The following is a 24,125-nucleotide window of genomic DNA, read 5'->3' as shown; positions in this document are numbered from 1 at the left end:
TCTCCAGTGGACCACATTCTGTTGGTTTGTCTGGGTCCTGTTTACCTCTCTTGTCTCCTGCTATGCCTCTTCCCCCTCACTCAATAAGTACATTGGGAAAGCATTGGACTTCTTTATGTTTGTCCAATATGCTAACCTGTTTCCTGCTTCATGGCTTTTATGTGAATTCTCCCCATTGCCTTGGAGAAGGAAATGACAACCCACTGCCAGTATTCTTTCCTGGAAAGTCCCATGGATGGAGAAGCCTTGGAGGCTACAGTCCATGGGATCACAAAAGAGTCAGACACGACTAAGCAACTTCACTTCACTTCACTTCCCTACTCCCTGGAAACCTTCCCACCCCTCTAAAGAGTAAATTTCCAGTACTTCTTCAAGTCACAGTTTAAATCTCAAATTCTTGATCCCTAATATAATTCTATCTGAAAGTCCTTTCACAGTTTCCTATACATTATTTTAAAAACACTTCTACAATTGTCTGCTTATTTCATATCAGATCCATGAGAGGCAAGAATGGTGTTCACGTTAATTAGCACCTAGCAGAGCTCGTCGCACTTAGTAGGAACTCAGCAATTATTTGTTGAATGAATATGTGACTCTTGTGTTGAATTCACTCAGTGAAACACACTCCGGGAGTGTGTTTATCTGCATTAAAGTATTTATCTGCATTAAAGGAGGTGTTGCTGACTGCTGCTGCTACGTCGCTTCAGTCGTGTCCGACTCTGTGAGACCCCATAGATGGTAGCCCGCCAGGCTCCTCTGTCCCTGGCATTCTCCAGGCAAGAATACTGGAGTGGGTAAAGGAGGTGCTATACAAGTTTAATTATTTCTATTTACAAGATTATTAATTGATATATTTGAGGAGTGAATGGTCTATCCGTTATCCCACTTAGAATATGATTTTACTTAGGGGAAAAAAGTTATTTTTGCATGTGAGGATTAGAGCATTTATAATAAGATGGTTGGATGGCTTCACCTATTCAATGGACACGAACTTGGGCAAACTCCAGGAGCTGGTGAGGGAGAGGGAAGCCTGGTGTGTTTGGAGTCCATGGAGTCACGAAGAATCAGACATAACTTGGTGACTGAAAAACAAAACACCTCTGGTTGATGTTGGTTTAACCTTCAGAAAGATGTCAGTTCACATTTGGCCTTCTATGAGAGAATGCATTTTCCTACAGTTTTTCTGTGGCAAACTGTTTTCTGAGGATGATCACAGCAGAATCTCCCCTCTCACATGGTCTTTATACAATATGACTCTGATACTCCTCACATTGAGAGGTGGGGTTTGTTTATTCCTATTGAATTGGGCAGGTTTGTGACTTCAGTGGGTTTGATACTAAGTGACCCTGGAGGCTGGCTCACAAGGCGATAAGCTCCCATCTGCTTCCCTGAGGACCCTTGTCTTTGGAGGTCTGGGGCACCACTACATAATAAAAGCAACACCTCTATGCCAGGCCACATGGAGAGGACACAAGGGTGTGACCCACCGCCCCAGGTGAGTTCCCAGGTGACAGCCAGCTGATGCCATAGGAGTGAAGACACCTCCAAGTGATTCCTGCCTCCCACTGTCCCATCACCTCCAGTTCCTGAGTCTTGTCAGCTGAGGCTTCAGGTATCATAGAGAAAAAACAAACTGCCCACTGTGCCTTTTCTGAATTCCTGACCCACAGAATCTGTAAACAGAATTAGGTGGTGGTTTTTAAGTTGCCAAATGTTGGAGCAATTTATTTTGCAGCAATAAAACCTGAAAGAAACTTCAACATATGACTTTCAACTTTTCTTAGCCTGTCTCAGTTTGAGAATAGAAACCTATTATTTAAATATGTATTCCTTCTATTACTTATAAGATTGAAGACATCTTTTTATAAGTATTAACCACTTGTATCTCTTTTCCTATTATCCTTTTCCTGTTTTTCATAAATGCTTCTTTTGAACTTGAAAAACTTCTTTGTGTATCAGGGATATCAAATTTCTTTTTCTGTTATGTGTTCCAGATATTTTGTTGTTATCTTGTTGGCCTATTAAGGTGTTATTTACTTGCATTTATTCTTTAAAGTCAGGCTTGAATATTTTCTAGATATTGTTTCTGGTGAACTTGTGACCACTGAGTCATTGCTTCTCTAACCCCAAGCCAGTGTATTTAACTTCTAGTTTGTATGTTGAAGGGTGCAGTGTTCCCTCAGCTAAGAAAATGATCCCCATAACACTTCTATTTTTCTCTCTCTAGTTTTTAGAGATATAATTGACACATAGCACCATACAAGTTTAAGGTATACAGCATAACAATTTGACCTACCTACATCATGAAAACTGGCTTTAATAGGCTTAGTCATCATCCACCATCTCATATAGATACAACATTAAGATATGGAAAAAGTTTTTTCTTTGTAACTAGACCCCTTAGATTCACTCTCTTGACAATTTCATGTATAACACGGAGCAGTGTTAATTACATCTATAATGTTGTACATTATATCCCCAGTATTTATATAGTCCATAGAATTCTCCAGGACAGAATACTAGAATGGGTAACCTTTCCCTTCTCCAAGGGATCTTCCCAACCCAGGAATCAAACCAGGGTCTCCTGCATTGCAGGCGGATTCTTTACTAACTGAGCTATAAGGGAAGCCATGTATACCCCAAAGCAGGGTTAATTATGTCTATTATATTGTACATCACATCCTCAGTACTTATATATCTTAAAACTTGGCATTTTGACTGCTTTTATCTAACTCCCCCTATACACACCCCCTCCCCCATCCCTGCCTCTGGTAACTACAAATCTGATCTCTTTTTCTGAGTTTGTTTTTGAATATAATTTACCTACAATGCTATGTTAGCTCATATCATACAACATAGTGATTGCATATTTCTACACATTTTAAAATGATCACCGCAGTCTAGTTTTATTATATTACCATACAGAAAGATACTACATATTACTATATTCCCCTCACTGTATGTTTCATACCCATGATTCATTTATTTTGCTACTGGATCTTTGTACTTCTTAACCTCCCTCACTTATTTCTTTCCCCCCCCTACCCTCTCCCCTCTGGCAAACACCTCTTTGTTTTTTATCTCTGTATCTTTATCTCTGTTTGTTTTGTTATGTTCGTTGTTCATCTCTTTTGCTTTTTAGATTCCACAAAGAAGTGAAATCATAATGTGTCTTACTCTGACTTATTTCACTTAGCATAATGCCCTCTAGGTTCTCCCATGCTGTTGCAAAGGCAAGATTTAATTTTTTATGGCTGAATAACATTCCACACACCACAGCTTCTTTATCCTTTCATCTATTGATGAGCATTCATGTCGCTTCCATATCTTGGCTATTATAAATAATGCTTCTATGTACCTAGGGGTGCATGCTGCTGCTAAGTTGCTTCAGTCGTGTCTGACTCTGTGCAACCCCGTAGACGGCAGCCCACCAGGCTGCTCTGACCCTGGAATTCTCTGGGCAAGAATACTGGAGTGGGTTGCCATTTCCTTCTCCAATAGGGGTGCACACATCTTTTCAAATTAGTGTTTTTGCTTTCTTCAGAAGAGCCAGGAGTGGTATTGTTGGTTTATATAGTAGGTCTACTTTTAACTTTTTGAGGAATCTGTGTACACTTTCCCATAGTTGCTGCACTAGTTTGCATTTTCACCAACAGTGCACAGGGTTCCCTTTTCTCTGTGTCCTCACTAACACTTGCTATTTGTTTTTGTTTGTTTTTGATAATAGCCATTCTGACAGGTATGAAATGACACCTCACTGTGGTTTTAATTTGCTTTTCCCTGTTGGTTAATGATGTTGAGCATTTTTTTCATGTGCATGTTGACTATTTTATATCTTCTTTGGAAAAATGTTGATTCAGAACCTTTGGGTGTTTTTCCATCTTTTTTCTTTTATGTTGAGTTGAATGAGTTCTCTGTACATTTTAAATATTAACCTGTTATCAGATACATTGTTTGCAAGTATCTTCTCCAGTTTTGTTGGTGTCCTTTTCATTTTGTTGATAGCTTCATCATACAAAATGTTTTTGATTTGATGTAGCCCCATTTGTTTATTTTTGCTTTTGTTTCCCTTGCCCAAAGAGACATATCAAAAAAAATTTAAGAAGACTAACATCAAAGAGCATTATGCTTGTTTTCTAATAGTTGTATGATTTCAGATCTTATATTTGTCTTTATTCCATTTTGAATTTATTTTTATGCAAGGTGTGAGAGTGTAGTTAAGTCTGATTCTTTTGCATTGTAGCTCTCCAGTTTTCCTAACACCATTTGTTGGAGAGGCCGTCTTTTCCACATTGTATATTTTTCCCTCCTTTGTCATAAATTGCCCATTGGGTTTATTTCTGGGCTGTCTATCCTGTTCCATTGAGTCAGTGATGGAGTCGGTGATGTCATCCAACTGACTCGATGGACATGAGTTTGAGCAGGCTCCAGGAATTGGTGATGGGGAGGGAGTCCTGGCATGCTACAGTCCATGGGATCACAAAAGAGTCAGACATGACTGACTGAATTGAACTAATCCTGTTCCATTGAACTATGTGTCTGTTTTTGTTCATATACCATATTGTTTTGATGAACACAGATATGTGGTAGTGGAACTTGGATTCCCTTACTCCTTGGGGATTACCTCTGCAGTTGCAATTATCCTCCCATTTGTGGATTGACCACCTGAGTTAGGTATCTTGACTATACTGTGTCTCTACTCCTCTTACCCATCTCACTGTGGTTATTTCTTTTTCTTTTTTGGTTGCAGAAGGATATCTTGTCTGCCATATTCCACTCTTTCTCATTAATAGTTACTCTGTAAATGTATTTTGATATATCCATGGTGAGCTTAGGGTTTTCCTACTCTGCCATCTTGACTACTTCCCACTTCTAGTTTTTCTTAAAACCTTGTTATACTTTGGTTAAATGTATTTTCAAAAGTTGTATTTTAGTAAAGCTTGTAGTTATTTTTAATATTGAACCTCTTAATAGAAAAGTGATTTAGTATTTATTTTTATCTTAATAGTTAAAATGTAGGGAAAAAAACTGGCTATAAATTGATGTAAACCAATACTAATCAGTGTAATATGGAAATGAAGTACCTTACAGATAAAGGCAAAAAGAACTCTTGAAAAATTTAGAAACAAGCAGCTAGGAAATTACTAGTAAGAAAACAGTAATAATGAAATATGTGCTAGCAAAAATTCAGATGAGATATACAGATATATTGCTTATAAGTGAAGAAATAGGGAAAATCCAGATACAAGGTGGGTATGGAAAACATAGTAGAATTTTACAAAATAAGAAAGGCTATGCCTACCAGTAGCTAAGGAAATGACATTTCAAGAAAGTCAATGGGTAATTGAAACAAGCAATAAGCAGGTAAGAAAGGTGCCTATTTTTGACATAAGCTTTCTATAGGCCTAAATTACAGAATTAAAGCCATAGATGAACCCTGGAGATATCTCTTGTGAAAGATGCTTAACTAGATGTATACTACTTGGAAAAGTATAATGAATGCAAAAGTAGGAAGTCAGAGATACCTGGAGTAACAGGCAAATTTGACCTCAGAGTACAAAATGAAGCAAGACAAAGGCTAACAGAGTTTTGCCAAGAGAACACACTGGTCACAACGAATACCCTGTTCCAGCAACATAAGAGAAGACTCTGCACATGTACATCATCAGATGGTCAATATCGAAATCAATTTGATTATATTCTTTGCAATCAAAAATGGATAAACTCTACACAGTCAGCAAAATCAAGACTGGGAGCGGACTGTGGCTCAGATCATGAACTCCTTATTGCCAAATTCAGACTTAAATGGAAGAAAATAGGGAGGTTTTCCTAGACCATTCAGGTATGACCAAAGTCAAATCCCTTAACTATTATAGAGTGGAAGTGACAAATAGATTCAAGGGATTAGGTCTGATAGACAGAATGACTAAAGAATTATGGACAGATGCTTGTGACATTGTACAGGAGGCAGAGATCAAGACCATCCCCAAGAAAAAGAAATGCAAACAGGCAAAATGATTGTCTGAGGAGGCCTTACAAATAGCTGAGAAAAGAAGAGAAGCAAAAAGCAAAGGAGAAAAGGAAAGATATTCCCACTTGAATGCAGAGTTCCAAAGAACAGCAAGGAGAAATCAGAAAGCCTTCCTCAGTGATCAATGCCAAGAAATAGAGGAAAACAGCAGAATGGAAAAGACTAGAGATCTCTTCAAGAAAATTAGAGATATCAAGGGAAAATTTCATGCAAAGATGGGCTCAATAAAGGACAGAAATGGTATGGACCTAGCAGAAGCAGAAGATATTACAAGAGGTGGCAAGAATACACAGAAGAACTGTACAAAAAAGATCTTCATGACTCAGATAATCACAATGGTGTGATCACTCACCTAGAGCCAGACATCTTGGAATGAGAAGTCAAGTGGGCCTTAGGAAGCATCACTACAAACAAAGCTAGTGGAAGTGATGGAATTTCAGTTGAGCTATTTCAAATCCTGAAAGATGATGCTGTGAAAGTGCTGCACTCAATATGCCAGCAAATTTGGAAAACTCAACAGTGGCCACAGGACTGGGAAAGGTCAGTTTTCATTCCAATCCCAAAGAAAGGCAATCCCAAAGAATGCTCAAACTACCACACGATTGCATTCATTTCACATGCTAGCAAAGTAATGTTCAAAATTCTCCAAGATAGGCTTCAACAGAACTTTCAGGTGTTCAAGCTGAATTTGGGAAAGGCAGAGGAACCAGAGATCAAATTGCCAACATCTGCTAGATCATTGCCAAAGCAAGAGAGTTCCAAAAAGAACATCTACTTCTTTATGGATACACCAAAGTCTTTGACTGTGTGGATCACAACAGACTGTGGAAAATTTTTAAAGAGATGGGAATACCAGACCACCTGACCTGTCTCCTGAGAAATCTGTATGCGACAGTCATACAGATTTCAGGAAGCGACAGTCAGAAAGTGCCATGGGACAACAGATTGGTTCCAAATAGGGAAAGGAGTATATCAAGGCTGTATATTGTCATCCTGCTTATTTAACTTATATGCAGGGTACATCATGAGAAATGCTGGACTGGATGAAGTACAAACTGGAATCAAGATTGCCAGGAGAAATATCAGTAACCTCAGATATGCAGATGAAACCACCCTTATGGCAGAAAGTGAAGAAGAACTAAAGAGCCTCTTGATGAAAGTGAAAGAGGAGAGTGAAAAGTTGGCTTAAAACTCAACAATCAGAAAACTAAGATTGTAGCATCTGGTCCCATCACTTCATGGCAAATAGATGAGGAGAAAATGGAAAAGTGAGAGACTTTATTTTTTTGGGCTCCAAAATCACTGAAGGTGGTGACTGCAGCCATGAAATTAAATAATGCTTGCTCCTTGGAAGAAAAGCTATGACCAACCTCAGTTCAGTTCAGTTCAGTTCAGTCGCTCAGTTGTGTCTAACTCTTTGCGACCCCATGGACTGCAGCACCCTAGGCCTCCCTGTCCATCACAAACTCCCGGAGTTTACTCAAACTCATGCCCAGCGAGTCGGTGATGCCATTCAGCCATCTCATCCTCTGACGTCCCCTTCTCCTCCTGCCCCCAATCTCTCCCAGCTTCAGGGTCTTTTCAAATGAGTCACTTCTTTGCATGAGGTGGCCAAAGTATTGGAGTTTCAGCTTCAACATCAGTCCTTCCAGTGAACACCCAGGACTGATCTCCTTTAGGATGGACTGGTTGGATCTCCTTGCAGTCCAAGGAACTCTCAAGAGTCTTCTCCAACATCACAGTTCAAAAGCATCAATTCTTCAGCGCTCAGCTTTATTCACAGCCCAACCCTCACATCCATACATGACCACTGGAAAAACCATAGCCTTGACCAGACAGACCTTTGTTGGCAAAGTAATGTCTCTGCTTTTTAACATGCTATCTAGGTTGGTCATAACTTTCCTTCCAAGGAGTAAGCGTCTTTTAATTTCATGGCTGCAGTCACCATCTGCAGTGATTTTGGAGCTCAAAAAAATAAAGTCTGACACTGTTTCCACTGTTACCCCATCTATTTCCCATGAAGTGATGGGACCAGATGCCATGATCTTAGTTTTCTGAATGTTGAACTTTAAGCCAACTTTTCCACTCTCCTCTTTCACTTTCATCAAGAGGCTTTTTAGTTCCTCTTAACTTTCTGCCATAACCTAGTTAGCATATTAAAAAGCAGAGACATTACTTTATCCACAGTTGCTTTACCATCTAGTCAAAGCTATGGTTTTTCCAGGAGTCATGTATGGATGTAAGAGTTGGACTATAAAGAAAGCTGAGTGCTGAAGAATTGATGCTTTTGAACTGTGATGTTGGAGAAGACTCTTGAGAGTTCTTTGAACTGCAAGGAGATCCAACCAGTCCATCCTAAAGGAGATCAGTCCTGGGTGTTCATTGGAAGGACTGATGTTGAAGCTGAAATTCCAATACTTTGGTTACCTGATATAGACAACTGACTCATTGGAAGAGACCTTGATGCTGGGAAAAATTGAAGGCGGGAGAAGAAGGGGATGACAGAGGAAGAGCTATTGGATGGCATCACCGACTAGATGGACATGAGTTTGAACAAGCTCTGGGAGTGGTGATGGGCAGGGAAACCTGGCATGTTGCAGTCTATGGTATCGCAAAAAGTTGGACACGACTGAGCTACTGAACTGATTTGATAATGATTGGGGTAGGTAGAAAGTCACATATAGTTCAATTCCAGCTTGAAATTTGAGAATACATTCTATACTGAATATTGGTATCTAAAGGTTAACAGAATGCCATCGTAAATACCCTATGAATTTTTATTTCTCTAAATCATGTTCACATGAATCTGTTCAAGAATGGTATTTTCTGAATCTTTGATTTACTTTCCATTACCATGGGAAAGCAGATGATGGGAAAGATTGAAGCCAGGAGGAGAAGGGGACGGCAGAGGACAAGATGGCTGGATGGTATCTCCAGCTCAATGGACATGAGTTTAAGCAAGCTCTGGGAGTTGGTGATGGACAGCGAAGCCTGGCATGCTGCAGTTCATGGGGTCACAAAGAGTGGACATGACTGAGTGACTGAACTGATTTGAACTGAACATAGGGCTTAACTTGAAAAGTTCCTGGATAGCACTGCTCTCTTATTAATCAAAAGTTCTCTGGTTTTAAAAAGTCACAGCAGGGATTTTCATATGAGTCGCTAATATTGTTGTTCAGTTACTAAGTGATGTCTGACTCTGCTGCCTCATGGACTGCAGCAAGTCAGGCTCTTCTATCCTCCACTATCTCCTACAGGTTGCTCACATTCTTGTCCATTGAGTTGGTGGTGCTGTCTAGCCATCTCATCCTCTGCCGCTCTTGTGTCCTTTTGCTGTCAGTCTTTTCCAATGTATTGGCTCTTTGCATCAAGTGGACAAAGTATTCAAATGTGTCTAATGAGTCCAAGTCTTTTCTGTTCCATAGGAGTGTAAGGGGATTATGAGGCAATTGTATCCTTGCATAATGATTAAAATCAATGCATTCCTGTAGTGACATTCTAACATCCTTGATCTTAATCCTTCCGTGGGTGTCATAGATGGGAGAATTGTTATGAGTGTGAACATTCATTAAATATGTCAAGACTGCTGAGCAGCACTGAGTGAACACGGGTGAGGCCATACCAGCAACCATAACAAGTTTGAACCCTGGAACAGCCAGTTCCCAAAGCCTGCCCTGCTAGCTGCTGTCCGGAGGGCATGCTGCAGGGTTTCCTACCAAGTTAGACTGAAGGCAAAGTCACTCACTCATTCACCATATTAAATACTATTTCATTTGATCCCTAACTCTACAGAAGAGGAAATTAAGAATCTAGAATCAGGACAGTACAGGTGTAGAACAACATATTCTATCTTTATTGCCTAGTCACTGACTCATACATTTTAAGAGTTACCTGATTTCATAATTTCCAAGTATCAGTTTGGTTAGGAGTATCCTAAGATTGAATGGAAATAGTTTGAAATGGAGCTAGACTATCAATACACAATTTAAAATGTCAACAGAAGAGCACAATATACTAGAGGTTCTAATCAGGTAATTAATCAAGAAAATGTAAAAATTTACTTCTTTCTATATTGGGTATCCATTAAAAAATTACTGTAGCTTTAGTAGTTATTTTTAATCCTTTTGTCCTTTAACCTTTATACTAGAATTAAGTGGTTAACACATGACCATATTGTGGTATTAGTGTTTTCTGAGTCTGACTGCATGCTTACTTTTGCCAGTAAAAATTCCTTTTGCTAATTAGCATTTTTTCATTGTACTTCAAAGAACTTTCTTCTCCATATCTTGTAAATCAGGTCTGCTAGTGCCAAATTCCCTGAACTTTTGTTTGCTTGGGAGAGTCTATCCTTCATTTCTGAAGGGCGGCTTTACTAGATAAAGTATTCTTTGTTGTCAGTTTATTTTCTTTTAACAGTTTGAATAGATCATCACACTGTCTCCTGGCCTAAAGTTTCTGCCTTTTGGGGTTTTCCTTTTATGTGAAGATTTTTCTTTATTTTGTTGATTTAAAAATTCTCTGTTTTTAGTTTTAGTTGGTTTGATCACAATGTGCCTTGGGAAAGAGTTTTTGAGTTGAAGTTTTAGGGGGACTTAGGAGTTCTGTGAACATGAATATTCAAATCTCTCCCCAAATTTTAGAACTTTTAGCCATTACTTTTTCAATACTCTTTTGCCCGCCCCCTTTCCCTTCCCTTTCTTCTGGGATTTAATTATGTATGGGTTGTTTTTCTTAATGGTATTCCATAGTTCATAGTATTCTTTACTTCTTTCATTCTTTTTTATTTTTTTCTTTGCTATCCTCTGGCAAGATAATTTCAAATGAACTGTCTTCTCCTTCACAGATTCTTTATTCTGCTTGATCCAGTCTGATGTTGATGCTCTCTATTGCATTTTTTTATTCCTTATTGTCTTGTTCAACTAAAGGATTTGTTTGGTTCTTAAATTTTTTCCTGTTAAATCTTATTTTGTTCATATATTGTTTTCCTGATTTTATTGATTTGTTTTTAATTGTTTTCTTGTAGCTCACTGACTTCCCTTAAAATAACTATTCTGAATTCTATATCAGGCAAATCACAGATCTTCTTTACTTTGGAGTCAATTACAGCAAAATTGTGTTCCTTTGCTGATATAATGCTTCCATGATTTTTCATGTTCCTGGAAGTCTTGTTTTGTTGTTTTTGTATTTGAAGAAGCAGTCACCTCCTCTAGTCTTGACTGGTAGGTTTCAAGAGAGAAACACCTTTTTCAGTTCTGTTAGGGATTCTGAGGCTTTCTCAGATCTTTTTTTTGTGGTTACTACTGTCTTGCACTTCTTGTTTTCTTTGGTGGGAAATACTTAAGAATGTCTGCTTTCCTTTGATCCTGCAAAGCCAGGCCACCTGCTGACAACCTTCTGTCTGCTTTCCTGTGGATGGTACTGAATACAAGTTTGTGCGCTTTCTCCCAAAGCTACAGAATCAGGTCAGCTTACTGCATGTGTTCACTAGCTCTCACTACTATTGAGAGCTTGCCCAGGAAGCTGGCTACAGGGAGTGGTGTGTATGGGTGAGTAATAAGCAATATGGAGTATTGAGAAAGCCTGTGGTCAGACCTGCAGTCAAGGCAACTCCCGTGGTTCATGAATGGGCTTCCTACTGGAGTCCATGACATGGTTTTTAGGGTCTCTGTCCCTTTGAATGCCCTCCAAGAGCCCTGGTTACTGTCTCCCAGCCACTCTCTGCAGACTCACCCAGTGATACAGCATACTTCAGTATTCTGAACAGAGCGAGAAGGAAACGGGCCTCTCTGGCAGCATCCTACACAGCGAGGAGAGCTGAGAACTCACTCACAGGCTCCCACCTCCCCAGAGGGATCTGTCAGGGGCTGAACAGACTTCTCTTGGCACTTGAACTGTGCTGCCTTCAGGGAGGGATGACAAGAGTAAAGTGAAACCATTCTTACTCTCTCCAGTGCACAGAGTCTTGGATAATTTATTGCTGTTATTCCACTGATGTCTGGAACTTCTCCACTGACTCTCAGGCTTCCACAGAGGCGTGCGTATCCATGGAAGATTGTCAAAATTGATGTTCTTTGGTGGAAGGGTGGTGGAACACTGCTACCTGCCATTTTGATCACATTGCCTAACAAGGTTTAATATCATTCTTTTCACCAATGTAAATGTAATATTGAAATAGTTTATGCTAATAAAAAAAATCTCTGGTGTTGACTGAGATAAAGATGGAGAGCTACCTCAGGAATATTGCCTCTCAGATTAAATTAAGCTGTCCTCTTCTAAAGTGTGCATTTGTGATTAGTGTCCTTGGAGGGTTGCCTTAACTCTCTGACACCTTATATGACACTATAATAATTTAAAACTGATTTACAAGTATCATTACTGGGTGGGTTGGGAGCTCCAAAAGATTAAATGCTGTACTTTTTCAAAAAACTTGTGAAAATGAGAGAGATCCATGCAGGTAAGATTTATCAGATGCTTTCTATGGAAGGAGCAGCATTAGGCATTGGGGTTTTAGAGATGAGTAAGATGCTAGCCATGCTTTCAAAGGCATCACCTTTAGCAGAGGAGAAGGACATGTAAAAAATAATTATAATTGTGTGGGAAAGGCACAACGCTAGGTTTATAATTATATATATGTATACATACACACACACACACACACACACACACACACACACACACACAGGTAGTTAGAGGAGCCAAAACCTCCAGAGGGGTGTTGAATCAGGGGAAGCCTTCTCAGGAGAAGAGATGCTTGATTTCACTTTTGGAAGCTGGAAAGAAAGAAAGGATAGTTTAGGTAGAGGGTCAACACTGTGAGGGCAGGCAGTCACAAGACAACAGGCAGTGTTGGAGGAATCAGTGTTAGTGCAGGGTTCCTGGGTCATGAAGCACTATAGCTTTTGTGACTGGAAGTTGGATAGGTAAAGGCTAGATTGTAAATGGCTTTGAACATTCAAATCTCTCAACAAACAAAAGTAACTAGGAAAAGTATTTCTCTTTTTTCACTTAGATGCTGAGGATTTTGTTAGACGAATTGGCTTTCTATTCAGTGGCAGACTTCTCCGTTCTAAAAAAGTCAAGGCACAAAAACGAGTGGTGTTTAAGAAAGTTAAGGATCTTTATTGGGACCATCCAATGGTCAAGCTGAGAAGCACATTGAATTTGGCTTTGGGTGCCTTGCTATCAAGGTTTGCAGGACCCTGTCACAGCTTCCTCAGACTACAAGTTTTTCTTCGGGGGTGGTGGTGGGAGAAGTTACTTGGCTGTCTGTTCAGACTCCCATCCCCTTCAATTCCTCTTCTGTACTGATTTTATCAACCAAGATGTCAGTATCAGTGGTTTACTTTATCACATTCGGCTGTGAAGGTGAAGGTGTGAACAAAATATTGACCAGAATTCCTTCTAGAGGAAAACTTGACCTTGAAAGAAATACTTTGATATTTTGTTTGGAAACAGGTTATAGCCAGTAGAGCATGCTCAAGCAACATTAAGTACTCAGAAAATGGCTATGACCCAGAAAAGAGGAGTCATTTGTTTTGTCCCAGAGAGAGAGAGGGAGAAGAGTTAAGAGAGAAAGAAATGGAGGTGGTGGGAAGGAAGAGTGGGTCTGGAGAGAAGATATTAATAATAGAAGACTCTATGCTTGTGATGTCACTCAAGTCTTCAAGTGAAAGTTGACTGAATTTCAAAGTGCTTGGTGAATGGGTTGTGTATGGGTTTGTTCATAAATCATTAAAATCACATGAATATGGATGTTGGAGCTGGAGGGAAGGCTTAGCTAGAGGCCACGAGGCAAATAAAACCAGAAGGGCTGAAGCTCTTTGAGTATTAATAGAAATTTTCAGAAGAACATTACCTTTCGTATGGCTACACTACCGCTAATTCCATCCGGGTTTAAGGAGAGTTGGGGTGGGGAGGATTCTCATGGATCATCTGAAATGCAGTTGTATTTGAAATATTGTTTCCTGGAAGTAATATGCGAAGCAAAAGAATAAGTATAAAGTTGAGAATTTCAGGTTATTGCAGGGGTCCCCAACCTCCAGGATTTAATGCCTGATGATATAAGGCAAAGCGGATGTAATAATAATAGAGATAAATTGCAGAATAAATGAAATGCCCTTGAATAATCTCCAAACCACATCCACTCGGCCCTGGTCTGTGGAAAACTGTCTTCCACGAAAGCTGTGCCTGGTGCCAAACTGGCTGGGCACCACTGAAAAATGCTGCATTGGCTGGGCAGGCAGGTCTTTCACAGCTCCTCCAATAAGAACTTGGCTCACATGAGGCAGACTGAACATGTATTTCCTACTTGTTAAGGCCAACCTGAAGCAACGTAGTTGGATTGGACCCTGAAGTTAACTTTGCTTCTGAGGGACTTTGTGTCCTTAGGTAACGTTATCTCTGTGCTCTACAATAAAGCTGTGAAGTCAGCTCTCTTCTTTTCCTGTGTGGCTCAGATGGGATAACCTTGAGCCTCTGCCTCCCTAAGGCAGACACTCCACAAGTCAGCAGAAACCTATCTGATCAGGTGTCCCCATCTCTGCCCCCTCTCCTGTCGCGGGCAGAGTGATCACCCTGCAGCAGGTAGCAGCCATAGTTCATGTACCTATCAGGAGCCCTGCAAAGGCTATTCTTCAAAACTAAAGAAATTCTCATTACGTCCCTTTCTACAGAGAACTGGAGAGAGAGGTAAGGAAGCTGCAGACAGTCCTTTTGGATTCTCTCTGTTACCCAAATGCTTTCAAATGATGAATTCTGAAACTAGAGAGTAAAAGAAAGGGAACTGAGACTCAGGTTCTGAGAGAGATAAAAAATATGCTTCCTTTCTTTTTCTGTGGTGTGGGAATCCTCCTGGCTGACTTACAATTTGGGGAAGAGACTTCTTTTAGGCTTTTCTTACAGGCTTCCCAGGTTTTCATGTACTTATGACAGTTAACTTACACGGTGGCAAGTAGAGGATTTAAATTCAAATGCCATGGGAGGGAAGGGATACCAGAATCATTATGACTCGAATGATAGTTGTTAAAAATACAATACTTAAGTTAGCATAGTTTTGACCTTGTTGCTTTAATATTATGATTACATGAATCATTGAGCTTTGAAAGGTTTGCCAAAATATTTTTAGTGAATTTGTACTTGTTATCATGGGATTTGGTATATGTAATAACAGTCAGAAATTAGGACATCAAATAACCAAAATTTATTAACAACTCACTAGTTTATGCCAAGATACTTATCTTTATGAAAATAGGGGATGCTGAATCCTATGTTCATGGCATTTGTGTTTTAGTTACAGAGAGGAATGTGAAGTTGTAGACCAAATAGTGTGGTCCCTAATTGGAAAGGAGTCCCATTACAGAAGAATCAGTAAAGTCCGGGATTGTCAGGCAAAATGCTTATATGGATTTGGAAAGAGGATGTGTTGTATGAAAAAAGTATGGGATGAGGAAACAATATTGAGGACTTTGTAGGGCAAATGCACACCACTACTCTGGCATGGAAGGCATGTCTTCAGGAGCAGAGGGTGATGGATCTGACTCTTGAAAGACAGATTTAACTCTGGTAGGATGGTAGCCTCATTGAAGGTTTTTGAACAGAAAAATAGCTTAATCAAATGATGGGAAGTACATGCAATCAAGGAATTCTACTGATGTTTAATAATTCTGGTGACAGTGTTCACATATCAGATAATCTGGCCTCTACTGCTCTTTAGTACATTGGAAGAGCCAAGATGTCCCTGGGTTTATGTAATCCTTACCAAAACTCTTCCTTTCTCTCACACACTTTCAAATTCACTCCAGTTCTGCCAGGATATCTTTCTCTATGTCCACAGGGTGTTATCACAGAATATGAAGTAGGTTTCAGTTTATTGAGAAAGGACATAGCATAAAGTAGTTAACAGGCTGAATTCAGGATGCTAGGTTTACATTATGTCTGGAGCAGGGATGAGAGGACTTTCCCTTTTTAAAAAATAAAATACTTAGAAATATCAAGGCTGACTGCTCAGGCTAATAGCCTCATTGACTTAATTGGTTTATAGTTCAAAAAGAGAAGATTGTTTCAGGTGCTAAAGCTTGTATCATCCCCTGATGGCAATGCAGGAACATATATAAGTGTTCCTGAATATTTCTTTTTCAAGTTTCTCCTTGACTTCATAGCTCCTGCCTCTGTGGTGTTCCTCTCCTTGGAGAAGCTTCACTGAGAGTCAAGTCTTCAAGAGGAACATCTCACCCCAAGTCTTTGAGTGGACACTCCCTCAGTCTACACACCCTTCCCCATTTTTTCCAACTGGACAGGAAACAGAATATGCAGTTTTGGGTTTAGTGCAACATTGTTGAAATTTCACTGAGAAGAGAGAGCACTTCTGTACTGTGGAGGTTTTGGTTAGTCAGCCAGCCTCCCTTTCAAACTCCTGCTGTGTTGGAAGTTATGAGAGGCAGAGAAGAGGCGGACAGTTCTTTTCCCAGGAACTTCTCCAAATTGTGAGACAGACTCCGCCTGAGCCTGAGATGACCAACCTTTTCCAGCCCTGCGAGTCTAATCAGGCTGCTCCTTTGTTCTGGGAATGGATTACCCAAACCTGGATGTAGTGCCTGTTTTTTAAAGGTGAATGTCCCTGGAATGATGAACACTTTCATTTTTAGCAGAATGTTTTGTGGCTCTTGTAAGAGCAAACTTTCATGCTTGCTTCACTGATACAGCTCATTTAAAAAAGTTTTTTACTTTATTTGGTTTTTTAAAATGATACACTAGGGAACTACTATGACATTGTTCTCAGCTTTGAATACAGCTCTGGATTTTTGTCAAAGGGAAAATTTATACCACCAGCTTATAGAGATTCATTTGACCTTGGAGTCATTCAGGAGTGATTCAGCCAATTAGCAACACTAACAGTTATTTGCTTGTTTGGTGGAGTCTGAGAAAGAAAATTTAAACTCACTAGCAATTTGACTTCACAGGAGGACAAAAAAATTATATACATTTAACTGTAATAGCATTGTTGCTGATATTGTTTCTTGGTATTCTAAGTGGCTGAAGAACATGTGAAATGGTAAATGATAGCATTGGAAGCCAGTCTTTGAAAATGAATATTATTAATACAAACAGCCAATGAACAGCGCATTCAGTTATAATGGTAAATGTACTAAAATGGAATGACTAAGTATTGATTAGACTGCTGCTGAATAATTCTTATTAAATTTAATGAAATCAGTGGGTAGTATTCAGGTTTACCTTCATAAACTTCTAACCTCTTATAGTGGAATTTCCCTTTTACTGAACTAAGGGTTTATAAAGAAGTTTCTGAATTGATTTCAAGAGGTGGGAATTGCATGGTGATCTCTGCTTTTCATGAGCTGTGGGATTTTGCCTAAGCCATTTTCCCTCTCCAAGCCCCAGTTTGTCTCCTACAAAACTAAGTCATTTACCCAGTGAGCTGATGATATTGTAGGGGAGGAAGACATGGTCCTCTAGGGGAGGAAGACTCAAGGGGACAGTATTGCTAGAGAAAGAGACAGCCAGGTAAATGAGCAAAATGATTTCAGACGGTGATAAGTGCCATGAAAATCACAAAGAACATATCAGATAGTGGCTGAAGGATATTTTTAGATCAAGCATTCAAGAAAGACTTCTGTGGCATGGTGTCATTTGAACTGAGACCTAGATGACAAGGAGGAGCCAATCTATGAAAGAGCTGAAGGAGAGACGCTATGGAACAGCCAGTGAGACAGTCCTACCGCCAGAGCACATGTGGTTGGTTCAGAACAGAAAGGAGGTCAGTGAGCATGGCGTACTGTGAGGAAGAGGACAAAAAGGGACATTCAGAGGCAGGAGTGTGGCCTTGAAAGCCATATGAGGGATTTTACTCTAACTACGTGAGAAGCCATTGGAAGGGGCTGAACAAGTGGTGGTGTTTTGTAAAGAATCCCCTGTCTGCTCTATGGGAGAAGGATCACAGAGGGACTGAGGGGAGCAGGGAGACGGACTGAGAAGGCTAGTGTCATAATCCCAGGGGCCAGCGATATCACTTAACTTTGCTCAGTGTCCCTTTATCTCTGAGGATACAGATTCTCAACTAAGAAAAATACTGAAATCCACTTGTTTAGCCTTATACATTCTCAGGGGATTATTGTACATCTTGAAGACAATCTATGAATTGCCTCCAGTGAGGGATGGATACTCACCCTATTTCCTTTGCCTCTGATACTATGTCATAAATGTTTTCTGAGAGAAGGACGCTATTTACACTTTTTGGCATATCCAGATTATCACAAAAATGAAAGAAAAAAGAAATACAAAAAGTTTGTTAAAAGTTCTTTCTGTTCTGTTTCTTGATTCTTCTGATAATATATAGACTGCTACTGATTTTTTGTATGTGTTATTTTAGTAACTTCATTTTCAGAGCTTAAAAGCCCTTCATCAACAATTTCACTATTTCTGATGTTTAAATATTTTGCAGTCTATTTTGATAACTGCTTATTTTAGATATAGAAGATATTAAATGTCAGGAAAGGAAGACTTCATATTTTTATGATATAAAAGCAATTTTACTATATTCTCCTCTGTTTAAATACATAAAGTAATTAAAAAATCACAAATAGAAAAAAGTGACTACAAAAATTCAAATAACAAAAAATAAAGAAGAAAATCCACCTAGAAAGACAGTGGAAAATATCCCCAGTCACAACCCCCAAAATAAGGTAGAAAAATGACCTGCCAAAGAGAATGCAATGTGGACTTGGGGAAGGAAGATTAGAGCAATACAACTGTTGTTGTTGTTCAGCCACTCAGTAGTGTCTGACTCTTCGTGACCCCATGGACTGCAGCACGCCAGACCTCCCTGTCCATCACTATCTCCTAGAGTTTGCCCAAGTTCATGTTCTTTGTATTGGTGACACCGTCCAGCCATTTCAGGGCATCCTCTGATGCCCTTTTCTCCTTCTGTCCTCAGCTTTTCCAGCATCAGGAGCTTTTCCAATGAAAAGTCAGAAGACCAAAACACTGGAGCTTCAGCTTCAGCATCAGACCTTCCAGTGAATATTCAGGGTTGATCTCGATGAAGACTGACTAGTTTGATCTCCTTGCCGTCCAATGGACTTTTGGGAGTCTTCTCCAACACCACAGTTTGAAAGCATCAATTCTTTGTCCTTCTACCTTCTTTATGGTCCAGCTCTCACAACCATACATGATCACTGGGAAAACAATAGCCTTGACTATTGTTGACCTTTGATGGTAGAGTAATGTCTCTGCTTTTCAACATACTGTCTAGGTTTGTCAACGATTTCCTGCCAAGAACCAACCGTCTTCTAATTTCACAGCTACAGTCACCGTCTGCAGTGATTTTGGAGCCCAGCAAGAGGAAATCTGTCACTTCTTCCACATCTTCCCCTTTTATTTGCCATACAGCAATGGGGGTGGGATGCCATGATCTTAGCTTTTTTAATACATAATCTTAAGCTGGCTCTTGCACTCTCGTCCTTCACCCGCATCAAGAGGATCTTTAGTTCCTCTTCATTTTCTGCCATTAGAATGGTATCATCCACATATCTGAGGTTGTTGATGCTTCTCTCGCCTATCTTGATTCCAGCTTGTAACTTATCCAGCCCGACATTTCTCATGATGTGCTCAGCAAATAGGTTTAACAAACAGAGTGATAGTAGACAACCCTGTCGTACTCCTTTCTTGATCTTGAACCAATCAGTTTTTCCATACAGGGTTCTAACTATTGCTTCCTGACCCGCACACAGGTTTCTCAGGAGACAGGTAAGATGGTCTGGTATCTGGTATTCCCAGACCACCTAAGAGCTTTCCACAGTTTGTCATGATTCACACAGTCAAAGGCTTTAGCATAGTCAATGAACAGAGATAAATGTTTTTCTAAAATTCGCTTGCTTTCTCTATAATTCAGAGAATGTTGGCAATTTGATCTCTAGTTCCTTTTCCTTTTCTAAACCCAGCTTGGACATCTGGAAGCTCTTGGTTCACAAAATGCTGAAGTCTAGCCTGCAAGGTTTTAAGCATGACCTTACTAGCACGGGAGATGAGTGCAATTGTCCTGTGGTTAGCATATTCTTTGGTACTACCCTTTTTGGGAATTGGGATAAAGATTGCTCTTTTCCAGTCCTGTGGACACTGCTTGGTCTTCCAGATTTGCTGACATAATGAATGCAAAACCTTGATGGCATTATCCTTTAGGGATTTGAATAGTTCTACTGAAACTTCATCACATTCACTAGTTTTATTAACAGCTGTGCTTCTTAAGGCTCACTTGATTTCACACTCCAGAATGTCTGGCTCTGGGTAACTATCCACACCATTGTAGTAATCCAGTTCATTAAGATCTTTTTATATACAGTTCTTCCATGTATTCTTTCCGTCTCATTTTGATCCTTTATTGTGCCCATCTTTGGGTGGAATGTTCCCTTGGTGTTTCCAATTTTCCTGAAGAGATTTCTAGTCTTTATGCTTTTGCTGTTTTCTTCTATTATTATGCACTGTTCATTGAAAAAAGACCTTCTTGTCTCTTCTAGCAATTCTTTGATACTAAGTTTAATTGGATGCATTTTTCCTTCTCTCCTTGCTTTTTGCTTCATTCTTCTGCTATTTGTAAAATCTCCTCAAATAACCACTTTGCCTTCTTGCTTCTCTTTGGGATGGTTTTTGCTGCCTCCTGTACAATATTACAGACCTCTGTCCATAGTTCTTCAGGTACACTGTTAACTAGATCCTAGCCCTTGAATCTATTCGTTACCTCTACTGTGAACTCATATGGGATTAGATTTAAGACATACCTGGTTTGCCTAGTGTTTCTCCTGGTTTTCTTTAGTTTAAGCCTGAATTTTGCTATGAGAAGCTGATGATCTGAGTCACGGTCAGCTCCAGGTCTTGTTTTTGCTGACTGTACACAACTTCTCCATCTTCAGCTACAAAGAATATAATCAATTTGATTTCAGTATTGACCATTTGGTGAGGTCCATGTGTAAGTCCTCTCTTGCGTTGTCGAAAAAGAATATTTTCTGTGACTAGTGAAAAACTCACAGTGGCCACGGGACTGGAAAAGGTCAGTTTTCATTCCAATCCCAAAGAAAGGCAATGCCAGAGAATGCTCAAACCACTGCACAGTTGCACTCATCTCACATGGTAGCAAAGTAATGCTCAAAATTCTCCAAGCCAGCCTTCAACAGTACGTGAACTTCCAGATGTTCAAGCTGGAATTAGAAAAGGCAGGGGAACCAGAGATCAAATTGCCAACATCCGTTGGATCATTAAAAAAGCAAAAGAATTCCAGAAAAAACATCTATTCTACTTTATTGACTATGCCAAAGCCTTTGACTGTGTGGATCACAACAAACTGTGGAAAATTCTTAAAGAGATGGGAATACCAGACCACCTGACCTGCCTCTTGAGAAATCTGTATGCAGGTCAGGAAGCAATAGTTAGAACTGGACATGGAACAACAGATTGGTTCCAAATAGGGAAAGGAGTACATCAAGGTTTTATATTGTCACCCTGCTTATTTAACTTATATGCAGAGTACATCATGAGAAGCATTGGGATGGATGAAGCACAAGCTGGAATCAAGATTGCCGGGAGGAATATCAATAACCTCAGATATGCAGATGACACCACCCTTATGGCAGAAAGTGAAGAGGAACTAAAGAGCCTCTTGATGAAAATGAAAGAGGAGAGTGAAAAAATTGGCTTAAAACTCAACATTCAGTAAACTAAGATCATAGCATTCGGTCCCATCACTTCATGGCAAATAGATGGGGAAAAAATGGAAACAATAAGAGATTTTATTTTTTTGGGCTCCAAAATCACTGCAGATGGTGACTGCAGCCATAAAATTAAAAGACACCTGCTCCTTGGGAGAAAAGTTATGACCAACTTAGACAGCATATTAGAAAGCTGAGATGTTACTTTGCCAACAAAGGTCTGTCTAGGCAAAGTTATGTTTTTTCCAGTAGTCATGTATGGATGTGAGAGTTGGACTCTAAGGAAAGCTGAGCACCAAAGAATTGATGCTTTTGAACTGTGGTGTTGGAGAAGACTCTTGAGAGTCCCTTGGACTGCAAGGAGATCCAACCAGTCCATCCTAAAGGAGATCAGTCCTGGGTGTTCATTGGAAGGACTAATGCTGAAGAAGAAACTCTAATACTTTGACCACCTGATGCAAAGAACTGACTCATTGGAAAAGACCCTGATGCTGGGAAAGATTTAAGGCAGGAGGAGAAGGGGACGACAGAGGATGAGATGGTTGGATGGCCTCAATGGACATGTGTTTGAGTAAACTGTGGGAGTTGGTGATGGACAGGGAGGCCTGGCATGCTGTAGTCTGTGGGGCCACAAAGAGTCAGACACGACTGAGCAACTGAACTGAAGTGAGTGCATTCTCTTGGCAGAGTGAGCAATACAATAGGACTCTTCTAAAACCAGGGGCCAGAACACTATGAAGAGGGCTGAATTGAAGTCAGCAGGGATGGAAGGGTGGAAGGTGAGGGTGGAAGTGAATGACACACCCATACAGAAAGGATCACCATACCTCAGTTCTAGCCAGTTTTGCTTCGGAGGAAAATTTGCCCTTGAGGACTACCAGATGATCTGTTTCTTAAAAAGTCGCTGGAAAATGGATTTTTATGTGAAATGTTCCTATCTTTCAAACACTGTGTGGGCCAAACCAAATTATCTGCCAGCTGGATCCCATCTGTAGGCTGCCATTCTGTGATCCCTGTTCAAAAACTAAGTGGCATAATTCTTAGCAATCCATCTAATCATTCTTTGATTAGACAGACAAGATCTAGGAGTGGAAAAGAAGCATCCTCTGAGATGCCTGATTCCACGTTATAACCAGGTGGGGAAATAGATTGCTTTATGACTAGGCTTTCAGGCAAGGCAGTTTCCTTACGTAAGGAGGGTGAGAGGAAGTGGCGACATTGATTAACAGTTTCTGGGACTCTCAGGGCTACATTGTGAGCTTTCCTGACTCTTCAGAGTGTGAGCACCATGGGGAGATGTGGCTCATGGCGGAACACATTCAATCTGGTTGCATGTTGGAAATAAACCCAAATCAAAACTGGAAGTGCTTCAGGTTGCTGCTTTCTTCACCCTTCCCCTCCTGTGCTTTGGCAATCATTGGCCTGGATGGAATCACTGCAGAATTGATTAATCACCAGAAGACTGCAAACGTGAGCCAACGAACTGGCAGGTATCCACGCCTACCATACATAAAGGAGTAGACGCAAAGAGAAGAACATCCGACCTTACCTTGGCTCCTCCTAGAAAAAGGGAAGTCAGGCAGGTGCATTTCTCCAGTTTCAAAAAACGAAAGACAAGCTTGAAGAAGAAACGTAAAACATCAAAGAAAGAGCGGTAACACAGAAAGCTATGGGCCTTTCTTCAAAAATCACTAAATCAAGGGTTGTCTCTGGTTATGATGATCTTCCTTTCTGTCGGACTCATTCTCTCCTCCCCACAATGACTGTTCTCCGGATCCACAAACACTTTATTCAGTCTGTTGATGTATCTTCTGTCTTCCTATTTCTCTCTCCTTTCTTTCATCCCCCTTCAGTCTTCCTAGATTTCACAGGCCAATCTTCTAAGAATCCTGTCTTTTGGGGGATTAAGCTTGCTTTCTTTACTTGTGCTTTGGATACCATCCATTTTCCCAGAAAATGTAAACTATAGTTTATATTTTCTCCATCTTCTACATTCGACCTCTCCCTCTCAACAGGAGCCAGTCATTTATAAAAATGCTCAAATTTCTCTTATTAAAGCAAACAAACAAAAAATAATGAGCCCAAGGGAAAAAACAGCAAAACGCCCCTAACAAACACAAATGCCTGGCACGCACATCTACCTCTAGCTAGCAGATCTCTTCCCTTTTTACTGCTCTGCAATTTGCTCTGTTTTTCCTCGACTTTCTTGTTGCTTAACTAGTTGCGGGTTGCCCCACCTCTCCACCAGACTGTCTGCTGAAGACAGCACTGACTCCTATGTCCCTCTGCCCAGGAGATATTTTTCAGTCAACTTGTCCTCTCGGCTGATTTGACGCTGCTGAGCACTCCACCTGCTTGAAAGCTTCTCATCTCCTGGCTTT

Source organism: Muntiacus reevesi, chromosome 7 (genome assembly GCF_963930625.1).
Source record: "Muntiacus reevesi chromosome 7, mMunRee1.1, whole genome shotgun sequence".
NCBI classification, from domain to species: domain Eukaryota; kingdom Metazoa; phylum Chordata; class Mammalia; order Artiodactyla; family Cervidae; genus Muntiacus; species Muntiacus reevesi.
The sequence above is the reverse complement of the archived record's forward strand: the minus strand, read 5'-3'. Positions refer to the sequence as shown.